The 15,609-nt window shown below is 39.1% G+C and overlaps 5 non-coding genes across 5 annotated transcripts; 1 reads left to right on the top strand and 4 right to left on the bottom strand.

The window, feature by feature from the left end:
- The first annotated feature begins 1,418 nt into the window (after positions 1 to 1,418).
- Trnas-aga lies at positions 1,419 to 1,500 on the top strand. Its single transcript has one exon. It is a non-coding gene; the product is annotated as a tRNA-Ser (tRNA).
- A 7,760-nt stretch (positions 1,501 to 9,260) lies between these two features.
- Positions 9,261 to 9,333, bottom strand: Trnar-ucg. Its single transcript has one exon. It is a non-coding gene; the product is annotated as a tRNA-Arg (tRNA).
- A 681-nt stretch (positions 9,334 to 10,014) lies between these two features.
- On the bottom strand, positions 10,015 to 10,096 carry Trnas-cga. Its single transcript has one exon. It is a non-coding gene; the product is annotated as a tRNA-Ser (tRNA).
- Positions 10,097 to 10,433: 337 nt separating this feature from the next.
- Trnas-cga lies at positions 10,434 to 10,515 on the bottom strand. The gene has a single exon. It is a non-coding gene; the product is annotated as a tRNA-Ser (tRNA).
- A 158-nt stretch (positions 10,516 to 10,673) lies between these two features.
- On the bottom strand, positions 10,674 to 10,746 carry Trnar-ucg. Its single transcript has one exon. It is a non-coding gene; the product is annotated as a tRNA-Arg (tRNA).
- Positions 10,747 to 15,609: the final 4,863 nt, after the last annotated feature.

The following is a 15,609-nucleotide window of genomic DNA, read 5'->3' as shown; positions in this document are numbered from 1 at the left end:
AGCTGGCGGATACAAACGCACAACTTTAAGATACATTTGCTGAATGCCAAATGCCCTGCTGGAACATTAACAATTTATAATAAAATATTTAAAATATGAACTACAGAGGATAATAAAATGAAATACAATAAAACTTTTATTAAAATCGCATACATATACAAATTTACAACATAAATGTTTACAAAACACAAAAAATAATTGAATTTAAAATATTTAAATGACATAAATATTCGGAAATATATTTGGCCAGTCTGTGATTCTATTGAAATCAGCATACCCCATATAACTGTTTTGTTCCGGCAGTGTATTATCAAACTCACATAAGAGTGCGTAGAGCATTGAACTTGGCCGAAGTTGAGTCAACTTTGTGCGTGTATATCCAGCGTATACATTGAACCTGCGCAGCCCCCAATGCTACCACACTCCACCCCCCGTGGAAGGCCAGAATAGCAAGACACTGGCCGCTAACGGCGCTTTCTTTCTTTTATGATTTTTAATTAATTTTTATGCGCCGTGTTGGCACATAAGAGCAAAATTAAAATAAAATAAAACCGAAAATCTTGTTAGCCAAAAATTAAAATTTAAGCAAATTTGATAGATAGTTAGATGGATAGATACGTTTATACAGACAAGCGCAGATGTTGGCAAAAAAATAACAAAAAAAAAACTGAAAAAAGAGTAGAGCAAGCAAGTCAATGAACCAAAAAAGGTCAAGATGTTTCCAAAAATCTTTTTTGCCCATCGTCAGCTTAATTTGTATTTGGCAGGTTTTTAATTTCGGCTTGTCTTGCTTTCTATTTCCCTGCGTAGCATATTAGATCTAATGTTTCTGGGCCCGATATCTGCTGAAAACTGCTTAAAACATTCCCGTGATAAATTATGAACAAACCATTTCTCCATTTCGGTTTGTTTTAACGATTGTCGTATCAATGAAGATCTAAATGCTATTGGCCAAACCCAAAGTTTCCTTGTAATCACAGCGGTTGATATATTTTTGGGACAACCCGGGGTATTGTGAAAGTCTGCTGATCGTGCGATAATTGCACAAATATAGTCGCTTAACTTGTGTGGAAATTGTTGGAGCTAACAGCCAAACTAATAAAAAGCATACACAAAAGGTGAGCAATCTTTTTGTTTTTCATCTTTATTCATCAGTAATTTGATATTTTTTTGACTTAATTAGAGCAACAAATTCAAGAGGAAGCCGCAACTTGGCTAAATAAAATCAAATATTTCGAGTATTGCAGATAAGTATTCATTAAACATAAACAAACGTCAACTATATTCACCTTCATAGCCATTATCATTGACCACATTGCTTACTCAGCTTTTTATGCCTATATCTTCAAATAGAGGCCCCTATCCCCAAAAATGATTCAATCTTTTTTCATGCTAACTTGACGATCCGCGATCATCAAGCAGTCGTGGCCGAGCGGTTAAGGCGTCTGACTAGAAATCAGATTCCCTCTGGGAGCGTAGGTTCGAATCCTACCGGCTGCGGTTTACCACTTTTTTAAAATAATTAAACCAAACTATTAAATCCAAAAGGTAACATCATTAGGAATATATATAAAACACAATTTTTTAGCCTTAAATTAGTTATACAACAGTTTTTAAGCAATCCTTGTGTTATGCACTCTGCAAGAATTTTATACAAAACTAATTGCAATGTCCAATTTACACTAAGAAATTATCTATATGCTGAAATATATGTTGAATACGTTTTTACATACAAATATATCTTGTTTAAAAGTATTTGTAATTTCAATGGTTAGGTATAATAGAATTTCTTGTGTCTCTTCTATATATGCGTTCTTTTTAGGACAACCCAAGCAAATCGAGAAAGCATCGAGCTGGCATTGTAATTAACCTCATATTGATTGAATTTTAAAGGCTTTTAAGCCAGTGCCACCCGCAGAGGCTTGAACCCAACTAAAATCGCCAAAAATGTAGGTAGAGTTGAAGCTACAAGATTGGCTTCAACTTGAAGAGGGGCAAGGAACTCTTGAGACCATTGAACCCGCCCCAAGAGGCAGTTGGGCAAAAAATAGTATATAAAATGAAATAAATGAAGAAGAAAAAGGCCCCAGAAAACGCGCCGAGCATTTGCAAGATGCTAAGTGAGTGATAGACAAGCAACAAGCGACGACAACTTGCGCAAATCGACGACAGAAATCAGAGCAACGCATGAAGTCGAAAAAAGTTGCAAAAATTTAAGCACTAAGCTGAGAATACGTTTTTAATGCCCTAACATAAGACAATAAAAATCGATTTTATAAATATTGAAGTATATATCCTTTTTGAACCATTTTTTTGTTATATAAATTGAACGAACTCTAACTAAACCATCTGTTCGAGGGCATTTCATAAATATATTATTTAATTTCAAATAAATTCCTTAACAACCTTTTCACACAATTCCAGATTGAATTCAGGTTCTAACATTCACTTACTCTTCTTTACATAATCAATGCCAATTTTAAGTACCCTGTACAAGAGTATTAAAATCGCTAGAAAGAAGGCAAATTTAAGATATGCGTACATCTTGGGCTGATTTGAGTTTTTCGCCATTCCGAGCGAGATAAACGACCGCACAAACTAGAGACTTTGACCTAAATTCGGCCAAAAGCCTGCGTTGATTAATTGACTTTTAGCGCTGCTCATCGCACAGATACAGCGCGCGAAATAAACCGAATGCGCACAAAAAAACACAAAAAAAAAGAATTTGCACAGCTGCTCCTGAGCCGGCTAATTGAGGAAATCGAATGTAAAATTATGTGAGCGTCAAGCAGGGAACAAACAAAAGTAAAACAAAAAATTCGCAAACGGCCGGCGAACAGTGACGCATGCATCTAATTTATGTATCTGATAGATACACCGCGATACTTCACACGAACTCCCAAAGTTTTGTTGACCTTCTTCGATCGCTTTTGGCCGCAGATTTTCACTTTTGGCCACGCCATTAATTTCTTTGTGCCCGCCCACCAACAAAGCGGTTAATATGTCGAAATTGTTTCAGCTCCAAAGCTCTGTTTTCCATTAATTCGATTGTATTTCTGCAACTCGCCGATTCATCTTTCGATGCCTTTGCGATACCTGGAAATTGTCACAATTCGAGCGGAGTTTTTCTGTAATTATGCCGCAATCGCCAGTTGACAAATGTGTGCTGGGAAGTTGGCTCAGATATCGGGGAATATATCTAAGTCCATTTGAAACACCGATCGAGTTCAAATTTTATTGAACTGCTTTGCCTGCCCTTGGAAATTGCTGATTTAAAGCGATGGCCGAGTAAGCTTGTTATTATTATGATGCATAATAATAAGAAAATCACTCAAGATTATTTTGTGAATATTTAGAGAGATGTTGCCTTTCAGCAATTTATCAAATAAACATTGAAAACAGCTCAGTGTGCTATTTTTTTTTTTTATTTATTTATTTAGCCATGCCTGCGAACAAAATGCGGAATGTAGGCATTGTGGTGCCCATTCAATGGAGTCGGATGTTACCCTTTTGACCACGCTCCGTGGGTTAAGAATTAAACGCCTGCCCTCTGGCCACGCCCCCAAATGGCAGACTACAAAACTGACAAGTCCGGGGGTTATGGGAATTATAGGAAAGGGGACTTGAGTCAAGGGATCGGGATCGGAGAAGGATATGGCGTATATGGTTAGCTGACTCAACTCGGCAAGTGAAAACGTTGAGAAATCATTTGCATAAAATAATTTTGCGTGTTTTGAGTAAATAAATTACCGAACAAGGAGGAAAAAAAGAGAACAACGGCGCGGAAGAAACCGATATGCCAGCAGAGTATATATCTATATATATATTTGTATATAAATATATATATATATAAGTACTAGCTGACAGATACATTCACACACACACAAACACTGGTCGATGCAGTTTCAAAACTTTTTCTGGAGCTGTCTGAATGAAGTTGTGCAGACAAAAGATACAAATATGTTTGCACGAAGAAAAATTATGATTTTCTTTTAAAACGCTATTTATATTTTAAAGGAAACTCATATTGGAAAATTATTAAACACTCATCTTTTTATCACAAAACCATATCGCTTTCTAATTTGCTAAAGCCAACCATTTGTTTTTTTTTTATGCATATTAATATAACAATGTAAATGTAAAATACTGAACCGATCTCAAGACTTTTCTCTATGTCTACTGCGGTTATCTATCGAGTGGCCAAGCCCCTGGATAACTTGGCCCTATTCCCCTGCTTCTGTGCTTTTGGCCCTGGTAACATGTCGTTGGGCAATTAATAACGGATTATGAGGCGACGACTCCCAAAGCGTTGACAATGCGGAAAAAATAAAATAAACACAACGAGGGAAAGGGGTGTGGTAAATGGGTGGGACGGGGGTCGGCATCTTTGAGATGCACATTCAGAAGAAGAGTGCACACAACAAAAAGTACAAGTAACGCGTATCTGTGCGCTACAAATGTATCTTTCATCATCATTGGGTCTGGCCCCCTCCGCTCGGTTTCCCTCTTATAATTCTTCTCCATTTGGCCCCGGCTTTGTCACGCCCTCCGCCCCCTCGCCACCGCGACTCGTCCTTGCACCAGGCTTTTAAGCTGATGAAAAGGAAAATTCCCGAGCATTCAAAGTCCAAAGTTTTCTTTCTTTTGAGACACACCATCACCCCAAACGCCGCCCAATTTCGTCTTTATTTTTTCACTCGCTTTTTTTTTTTTTTGTATTGCAGATTGCTTGTGAAAAGCGTAAAAATTGCTGTAGATTAGCCAGGCGACGACATTGTTGGCTCTGTTTGAGTTTATAGACATCTCATATATGAGAGTCGGGCATTATTCGGTCAGGCCCTTGAAGGAGTCCCTTTTCCCTGGGAACGGGATGGCTCAGATGGCTGAAGAAATTTGGATGCATCTTTATGCTGAGGTTCGCTTAAATTCGACTGCATTTTTGGGGAAAAACATAACTTTATAAAACACCTATTAAAGGCAAAATATAAATGAAGTATATTGCTTAATCTTAAATTAATAAAATTATATGGACAAAATTATAGTACGAACTTGAAAGCTTATAACCACTAACCTTAAGATATAATGAATATTTTAATTTCCACAATATTTTGTAAATATTTCTTAAGCAAATTATAAATAGAAATAGATATTGGATGCTCCATACTCGTAGGTGATTTACCCAAAACCTTTGCTCATGTAGCCTATCCAATATAATTTGAACTCCTGGTCGGATTTTCCGGAGCCAACCTGAGATATTCTGCCAAAAAACCTTTTGCATAATTCTATAAATTATAAAATACAACAAGCGAATGACAACAACAACAGCGAAGGGAAATGCCTGAGCTCGAGGCTCTCCTTTCCCTTGGAAAATTCTATTACACTTTTCGTTTTCTTTATTTTTGTTTTTGTTTTGCCCATCTCCTGGTCCCTCATTTTTTTCACTCACATTTTTATGTGCGTCTTGTGATTTTTTCACAATTTTCCGTTGTTACTCTTGGTTGTCGCTATTTTTTCGTTTTTCTTTGTTTTTTTGTATTTTTTATTTTTGTTACTTGGTTGTTGTTGCTGCTGGGATCTCAAGTGCAATATGCAGGCCTCCCTTGGTCGAAAACCCCCCACGTACCGCCCATGCCCATCTGTTTTTTAGTATCCTTTGGCTCCTTCATGTATTTTTTATCTAAATGCCCCAAAGGCATTCTTTTGCAGCATAGACAAAGTCGCCTGCAACTCCTCCAAAAAAAATCATGCAAAAAAAAAAGGTACAAAATAATAATAATAAAAAAAAGGAGAAAATAACGCAGTACATTTTTGTCTCGTTTTTTGTTTTGTATTTTTGCGACTTGCAACAGAAGTTGGCAGCAGAAGAAGGCAAAAGTCATGCGCCAGAGAGCTCCTGAAGGACGCATCAAGGAGACAGTTGCCAGTTGTTCCAGAACACCCGCTACCCCTTTTTCCGCCCGCCCCTGGCCGCTTCATCATCATTAGCGCCATCCCAAAAAAAAAACAAAAATAAAATAGAATTCACACACACAAAAAAGCGTAATAAGTGTAAAAAAAAAAAAAAAAAATGCAGCGCACACAAAAGAAAAGAAACAACGAAAATATGCTTAGGGTTAAGTGTTCCCGTTAGAGGAGCCAGCAGCTGCCTTCGACCCTGATCCCTTAACCCTTAACTTTGCTCGCCCTCGCAATTGTCACGGCCCTAATCCGCAAAAGGTCCTGGATAACGGTGCATCGGGATATATACATATATATGCGGATATTCGGCGCTACCCATTGTTTGGCCGAAAAAACTGCCGCGCACACAAAAACCTTTGACAGGTCACCGCCGATCGAAAATCGAATTGCGCATACCCTGTGGAAGTAAAAGCCTTAACCCTGGAACTAACTTATGTTATAAGAATGCGATAGAACTGATTTAAAAATTTAAACAAAGAAATAGTGGATAGAACTATGAACAAACACGGCACAAATAATCGTAGTTTATTTTAATTTAATTTCCGTCTTTTAAAATTAAAATGATAATTCTGTGATTTTGACTTGAAATCTCGTTAAAATCATAACTTTTCCATTTTTCCTACATTTTTAAAAACTATGTGCCAGTAAAAAATATATAATTAATGACCAAATCATAACTTTTCCATTCTTCCTATATTTTTAAAAACAATGTGCCAGTAGAAAATATATAATTAATGTCCATGCCGTGGAGAGGGTATATAAAACTGCGTTCCGCCAAATTCAAACACAAATTGCCCCCAAAAAAGCGTCAAGAAGGCGGCCTGCAGTTCAATGCACCCACAACATCTAAACCCAAAAAGGACACAAATAACAGGCAGCCGAAGAAAACAAAAATAAGCAGGGAAGGCCCACACAAACACTCGAACACACACACACACATTAACACACTGATGTGTGTGTTATTTATTGCGACACAAAGGACTCGCGCAGGGAGACAGACGTTCAATGTCCTGCAGCCTGCAAACTGGCTAATAAAATGTGACGAGCGTAACGCAGAACGCAGCGCGAATCGAGGACTTTTTCTTTTCGTTTGGTGTTTTCTTTTTTTTTGCTCGCTCTCCGCTGCAGGACACATGCCACTCACTAACACACACACACACAGATACCAGCACAGGACGCAGGACATTGACACCCGAAAATGGAATGGCATAAAATAAAAGCCGGCGAGCCGAAAAGTCCGAAGCCCTACGAAGACGCCGAAACTGCCGACGCGCCGGCGAAGCCCAAAAAGCCAATGGCCCTCCGCAGGATGCGCCCAGGATCCGGGATCCTGCACTGCAAAAAACATTGACCTAAGTTGAACAAAATGAAATTATGATAATTTATTCAAATAAATAACAATGAACGTCATTCCGTCAATGCAATATACACATGTTTACCAAATAGAAAAACTCAATTTAAAAGATACATATTAAAATGTATCCTTGTTTTTATAATGCTTATAAAAAATGTTGTTTCTAAAGTTTCTAAATAAAGTTAGTAGTACATTGTTTTTCTCTGTGCACAGGCACGTGTGCGTGTCCATACACACTGACTAACGCACACACAGCAAGACAAGTCCTGGAGTCCTGCCGTCCTGCTGGATTATCCCTAACGTCATCGGAGTGCATTGAACTCCTTTCAACCTTTTGCCGCTCGTCTTCGGCTTTCGCTGCTCGGCTTCTTTTGCCACTGGGCGTAAATCAAAATGCGCCGAGTCCTGAGTCTTGGGCCCTGGGTCCTTAGTCCTTAGTCCTGTAGCGCCAACAGCTGATGTCCTGACATCTCAGGCATTGCGTATACGCAGTGGTGTGCACCCAGTCCACTTTTTTCAGCCTGCGGCCAAAGTTCGTTGAACGTTTTCGTGTGTCGCCTTTGGTCCTGCTGTTTTTGGTGATTCTCCTCGTTTTATTTTTTTGTCTTGACATTCCAAGATGGAATTTAGCAACATGTTGCTGGCAACAAACAAGGATCACGGCGGTAGCAAGCCTAATTGTAAAAGAATTACCAATGAAAGAATTTAAATATGATTAACTATGGAATCGACTGTGTTTTGACACTTTTGAAATGACACTAAATCGACCAAAAATATATATATGTATATATATTTCGCACTGTAAAGTTTTACTGCAGCAAGTTAATGCTATTTGTATAATATTCATTTAGTTTATACTAATATGCTATCTGTTTTGTGGTCAGGAATGCCGAGACGTTTCATCCAATCAAAGATGGGCAATCGGCGGCATCAAGGCACCTTTTTTTTGGAATCGGAATTGGGATCGTAGCTGGAGTTGGAGTTGGAGTTGTGGTTTCAACTCAACATGGACCTGGAGTTGGACAAACGACCACCAGAACGGAGACATGCAAATAATCTTCATATGTGTACTGTGTGTCGCTTGGTTGAGCATTGTTAAGATCGGTATCGGGCCAAAAGGGGGGCTTGGAGGGGAATGGGGCTACCATTCATGGCTGAAGTCGGCTGAATAAAGCAGTCAGCTACGAGTTGGCAATACATTTTCCGCCAAAACACCGCCCACCGCCACAGCCACTGCCTGGCCGACAATCTAGTTTGGCTGCACTTAATTTCAGCGCTTAACAGACAATTAAAATCCAATTAATTCTGACGTTTATTATGCTAAGCCGACTCTGTGGGCCCTCGGATCTCTTTTGGACCGCGGACTGTGGACAGCCGGACCTCCACATAAATTGCAGCCTCGTCCTCCACTTTGTAGACCAGCTTGTTCCTCCGCGTGTCGTTCTCGTTGCTAAAAACTTGCTCCTCAGTCTGCTTGCTGACAAAAGAGAATAAAAAGTATATAGCTATTCAAGCTAGCAACAATTGCAGCAACGACACCAGCAGATACACAGAAAGATAACAAAATACACGAAAGTATCGGACACACATAGATTTAATTGATAAGCTAAATATTAAAATTATAAACCAAATGTACGACAATACATACTTTTAGGAAAATATCTTTTTATTTTTTGCAGATGTTAAAGAGATTTGTTTCAGTGCAAGTCCAGGCAGCAAGAGCCAACGAACAAAGTTGGGCTTCTTGCGGTGGCAGCCACATGTTGATTCGTCCACGGACGACCCATGTAAAAGTCCAATAAATCTTTCAATTGGGTATGCCAATTGGTTACGATTGCTGCTTACCGCACTCATGTTACACAAATGAGTGGGGCTATGGAATCTCCCATATTAATATATTATAGGACGAACGAAAAATAAGTTAAAAAAGTCGTAATAACCTGAGCTACGACCGTGACAGGACTCGAACCTGCAATCTTCGGATCCGAAGTCCGACGCCTTATCCATTGGGCCACACGGTCAGTTGCGCAACCGGCGTCCCAAATTCCCAATATCAATGAAACAATACGATCTATCGTAGTTTGTCATATTGCAGATGAACCTTGCATAAAACGATTTATTGAAAATTATATTTACATTCTTTTACATAATTATTTATTCATTTTATGTATACTTAGACATTAATAATATAAAGATCAATATCAAAGATTACACCGAGCTCTGACCTGCGGAAGCAACAACGTCAATGGTGCAAAAGAACCAAAGACATTTTGAGGCTTTTTTTGGACGGCGATATACGCCCACAGACGGAAGGGTAAAACGAAAGTTAAGGAAAGCCAGCCAAAAAATGTAGTATATAGAGAAATACAATTGCCGAGAAGCAGACCAAAAAAGGTTATCAAAGGTTCAACGAACTCGTCAGCAGCAAATGTAAATAATTTTGTGCGTGTCTGGTGGTGTTGGTGTGTTTGGTCTGCACAGTGCGAGACAAATAGGCATGGTAAAAAAATTTGAGATGTGGTTCCTTGAATACGAAATATGATCAAAATGCGGATTTTTATAGAATTTAGAAATTCATTAGACAGAAAGTAATTGCCAAGCAGAAAGGCACAGTCTGTACTACTAAGAATATAATAAACATATTCAAAAATGTAATAATGCACCGTTTAAAAATTAAAAAATATAAAATATAAAGTACTCTTCGCAGCCGGTAGGATTCGAACCTACGCTCCCAGAGGGAATCTGATTTCGAGTCAGACGCCTTAACCACTCGGCCACGACTGCTTGTTGTTGATCAAGTCCCAACAATCTTTCGGAGTTTATGCATATTACAGGGCCAAAGGTTAATTTACTACGTTTCCTACTATTTTTATTTTACTTTTAAGTATAGTTTGATCGTTAAATATCATAATTCTATAACACAATTAAAAAAAGTTTAATTCACTACATTATAAATATAAATTGATCGTTAAATGAGATAATTCTGTATGGCAATAAAATAATGTGTTTTTAAACACTCACTTGTTCTGTTGCGCAGAACGTTTTATTTTAATTTCAGAAAATAAAAACAATAAATTTATTTTAATTTCAGAAAATAAAAACAATAAAAGATAATTTCATCCGCAGCCGGTAGGATTCGAACCTACGCTCCCAGAGGGAATCTGATTTCGAGTCAGACGCCTTAACCACTCGGCCACGACTGCTACTTGTTATTTGGCAAGCCCAATACACTATTTAGGCTTCTAGTTCCTTAAAGAACTTATAAATATTTGTGGCAACAATTGACTTGGCCAATTAAAAAAAGCTGTAATATTCATAGCTCAAGGAAAAATATTAATATTGAAAAAAAGTATAGAAGGATCGACCGTGACAGGACTCGAACCTGCAATCTTCGGATCCGAAGTCCGACGCCTTATCCATTAGGCCACACGGTCAGTTGGATTACGATGCCGTAACAACAAATATAAAGAGGGAGAGGCGAGAAAAACTGGAGTGAGAACATTTGCTAGTGAGAACAGAACGTAAACTATAATAACTGGGAAGGGTTGAATTGCAAAAAATCTAGCTTATTATATGTTCTTTCAGTTTCAACGCGAAACGAGGCTTTGTGATTATTATTTAAAAAAATATGAGGGATTGAGGTTACACATTTTTTAAGCAAATACCTTCATCTTTTCTAACACCTCTAAATACTAACAAAAACCAATATATCAGGTACATTTCAGGGGCAATGGCCTTCCTTTGTTACACAGGCTTATTTACGGACATATTGTGTTAGGTCATGACTTTATTGTATCAAGAACAACTTAAAGAAGTTGCCGCAAAATAAAATTCCCCTGCCACCCCCACTCAGCTCCAACCTTTTTTGGGGGTTTACCCAAGTGTTTTACTTTTCGGTGCTGCTTAATTCTGCCCGTGTGCGTGTTTGTGTAATGTTTGGATCGATAATTTGTGTCTGCGGCAAACGCATTTTTTGCCTTTTTTGTTGGCTACGTTTTTCCTACTGTCTGGGTTTCCATAAAAAAAATCACAGACACATTTGGAAAAATGTAAATGATGTAAGTACATATGTGCATGTTGATTATAGGACCAAATTGCCCATATTTTAAATTTGTATTATAAATAACTAATCATCCAGTTCGTAACAAAAAAATATTCGATTTTTATGGCACCCATATATCTTACTTTATTTTCGCCTAAAATGCTTTCGGAATTGATTGATAAAATTTATAAGTGTAAGGTAATGAATATAATGGCGTCGCTAATTTTCTGTGGGCTTGGGAAAGGTCGAAAGTATTTATTCCGTTTCGTTTTTTCTTTCGATTTTCTGTGCTGTGTCGTGCTGTGTTTCTATTTCGTTTTCGTTTCGTTGGGGATCTTGGCTAGTGTGGAAGCCAAGTCGGTTACAATTAAAATTAATTTCAAACTATCTAATTACACGGTAATATGCTAATCAGCCTCGCCTCTCTCGCGCCCTCTCCCTCGCACGCCGCCATCCTCTCGCTCTCTCTTGCCACGCACTTGGCAACCGGAGTTGGCCCTCTGGGGGAAGCCCCCTGCCCTGGTTCAAATGCAGTTTGCATGTCAGTTGTTCGTTGCATGTAAAACTTAATGAGATTTCTGCCATGGCCATGACAAACCCAAAAAAAAAATGGACACACTAAAAACAATTTATTTAGATCTCAAAGATCGCAGAGAATAGCCAATAGCCATGTCCATATCAAAATCTATGATTTCCACATTCTTAATTGTAAAAAATATAAAATAAAACAATTTAAAAATCAGCCACATTATTTGTTATAGAAAAACTTACCTTTGTACATTCTGGAAAGTTTTTTTTCTTAGCGCAGGTCGCTTTGGGATGGAGACAAAAGTTCTCGCTGCCGCTTCTTTGGCCAATTATTGGCAGCACTATCGGGGCGCCATAAATCAGCACAGGTGGGCGGGGAGGGGGATAAACCTGGAGAGGGGGCGGCGGGCGGAAGCTAACAATGCCCCGCCAACAAAGAGTCATAAATAAATTTTTGCAACTAATTCTGTCAGCTCTCGATGCCTTGCCCATTGCCACATTGCGTTATTATTGATGGTTAAGGTAACAATGCCGCTCGTTTTCGGCCTGGTCAAAATACCCGTAGCCAACTGCGGTAGGTGGACCTTCACCCATTCGTCCTTCCCCTTCTAAACCCTTCCCCCCATTAATTCCCCGAATCTATGATTAATGTTCGCCTGCATTTTCCCCGTCTGAAACTTAGTTTTTAAAGTAGAAAGGAAAACAAGAAAGAGGTGGCTCAAGGCATGAAAGCCACAGAACTTTATATTAGCCTTAATATATATAAACTATTGCTGGAAAAATAGTAGTTAATAGTTACTAATTACAGTTAATAATTCTAGATTCCTTCCAACTTTTATATATGTAATTTCAATAATGAATATGTATATCTTATAAGCTCTTCTCTCCCTCAAAGAAACAATTATTAGACTTTTTTGGTGCGCTTCACAAGCCTGGTAAATTATGTAAGAAACTGAAGAATATTCCGCACCAATTGATCTCTGAATATTTGATGGAAACAGTCGAGCAAACAATATGGTAAATGTTGTTTGTATGTAGCGCTCAAGATTCGAGGGTGGCAACCCTGACTCCGTACTGGGCTTTGTCCTGAGTATTCCCAATGCTCCCAATGCTCCATCGCCGCACCAACATGCCCCCGTCCTCTGTGTCCAGTGGCACAAAACCGAAATAAATAATTGATGAAACAGCAAAGCGCACGTAGGGATTTCCAACTAGCAGGAGCCCCTCCATTCCCCCCACCCACGTGGCCATTTTTCCAGCTGCACTATCGCTCCGCCCCCGCCGTCCCCACTGCCCCCCTTCACTGTTTTCCCCGACGAACCGCTCTCTTTCGACTGTTTCTCATCCATTTGCTGTTGGGGAAAACTGAAAACCATCTCTGGCCTACGACGCATGATGTTGTGTTGCCCACACACATGGTGTATATGCCATGTGCAATGGGATATACGTGGCTATATATATATATATATATACATATATATCTGTGTGCGGGTATATATGCTATATATGTTCCTGTACGTGCGCACTTATCGATTTTCTGCTTGAAAAACGTTAAGCGAAATGCGCCCATAGCGTCGTTGTCGGTTAAGTTGTGTCCGGCCGGGCCGAAAAAAGCAGGACTCCCATTCCCAAACAAATACCGCAACCCTACACGGATAAAATATCAAAAAACTTATTTGAAAAAATGGCGCCCAACTGCTCGTATACATAAAGCTGGACCAGGGTTTTCACTCCCATTCAAATACTACATATCTTACACAAATAAAATGTGTAAGCTATAAACGAAAATAAATGGCGCCCAACTATTTTATAAATTAAATATCTTAATAATATTTGTATTTAATATGTGTGTTCCATCTCAGTAGTTATTTAATCATAGTCTTAAGATATTGTAAGGGTTTAAAATTCGTTTAAAATATGGTTTTGCTTTGTTTTTTACTGTGGACAACACACACTGAGTCCAATTTTTTAAAGGGTTGCCACGGCCACATGCGAAGCAAATGTTCGAGTGCTTTTCGTCTGTGTGTCTGCATCAATATTTGTATACATGTGTGGGGGGTGGCAACAATAGGCGTGTGTTGTAGGCGGTCGTCCTCGTCCACTTTTTTGGTCTCCGTCGTCATCGTCAACGTCAAGCTAAGTTAAAAAAAAAAACAAGAAGGGGGCGTGGAGCAAAATACCAACAGAATAATAAAAGATATACACAAAAAAATTATAGAAAATAGCAAACAAAAAATGGCGAGTATCACCCAAAATATACACAAAACAGGAAAACCGCAACACAATCTTAAAACCATGGACTTTACCTAAACATATTTACCTATGCTTTAAGACACTTCAAAGAGCTTTTTATAAAACTAGTTATATACATATTTGATAACTCATTCAACATAACATTTACTTTAAGCAGAACTCAAATACTGTATTAAAGTATTTATTAATTAAATGTTAGTGAAAGACAACAAACACAGATCACGAGAGCAACATGCAGTTGAATATATATTTAAATAAATACTTATATTTAAATAAATACTCACGTGTGCTTTGTTAACTTAATTCCCGGAAAACTTTCCATAGGCTGCCACCGGGAAAAACGAACATGAGAAGATGGACAGGACAGGGCACTGCGGCTATTCATTGACTATGTGCGCACATATCCGTAAATGCAACCTCGTGTACATGCGTACAGTGCGAGTCAGTTGTGTCAGGTGCTTAGTAGTTTTGCACTATTTAGTAAGATATGTTTTTAAAGTTGATTAGAAGATGGGTTATGGGTATAGGGATGACTCATTTCTGTTAAGTGTTTTATAAATTTTGATTTTATCTATCATACCTTTTCTATTTCAACAGTACGCACTGTACCACTATCTATCTGTCCATATTTATATGTACTACATCTGTATGTGTGTGTGTGTGTGTGGACAGACATGCAACGCACCAAAACACCCACCCGAAACACCAAAACACACACACAGTCAAATAGAGACAGACATCCCTAGACCTAAGTTGCATGAACTTCAATTTTGCCTCACAATTCGGGGCATGGGTGGGTTTCCAGCGGGGGGGTTTCCGAGAGGGTGGTGCCTACCAAGGCGAGCCAAAACAAAAGGGTGGCATGTGGGTGGCAAAAATGGCAAAATGGAAACGCACACACAGACACAAAGGCATGCAGGGGTGGTGCAGGGGGGCATCTAGGGGTTCTAGACACGCACACAAGCGCACACATGGACTTTGGCCAAGCCCAAAGGCCTGGGATGCCGCCATTTTACTGCGTCCTGCACACAACCCTCAGAGTTGCGCCCCCTGCCACACTTGCAGCCCCCCTTGCACATTCGTGTTGCAGGTGCGCCGCCACGAAAAGTTAGGGGGGTTGAGGTTGGCTGTGTGTGGGATATATCTCCTAGTCCTAGTCCAAAGAGTTGATTGTGAGCTCGGCAGAAAATTTCCGACCTATCACATGCAGTATCCTCGTTGCGTTTGCAATGCCACCCAAATGCCCCCAAAAAAACACCCGTTCCCCCAGCCCCCTCCCGTCGCATGCGTGTGTGTTTAAGCCCCCCTTTCTATACACTCGGCTAAAAACCCGACGAGATAGATACGTATGACCAGTGCTGGGAAAGGTAATGATTGCTTGACCTTTGAGAGGTGCAAGCAAAATCTGATTTCAACAAAATTTCTTTAAATAATAGTTATAAACTAGATTACACATAGGTTTTATTTTGGTAGA

Source organism: Drosophila simulans, chromosome X, assembly GCF_016746395.2.
Source record: "Drosophila simulans strain w501 chromosome X, Prin_Dsim_3.1, whole genome shotgun sequence".
In the NCBI taxonomy this organism is placed as follows: Eukaryota; Metazoa; Arthropoda; class Insecta; order Diptera; family Drosophilidae; genus Drosophila; species Drosophila simulans.
The sequence above is the reverse complement of the archived record's forward strand: the minus strand, read 5'-3'. Positions and strand labels throughout refer to the sequence as shown.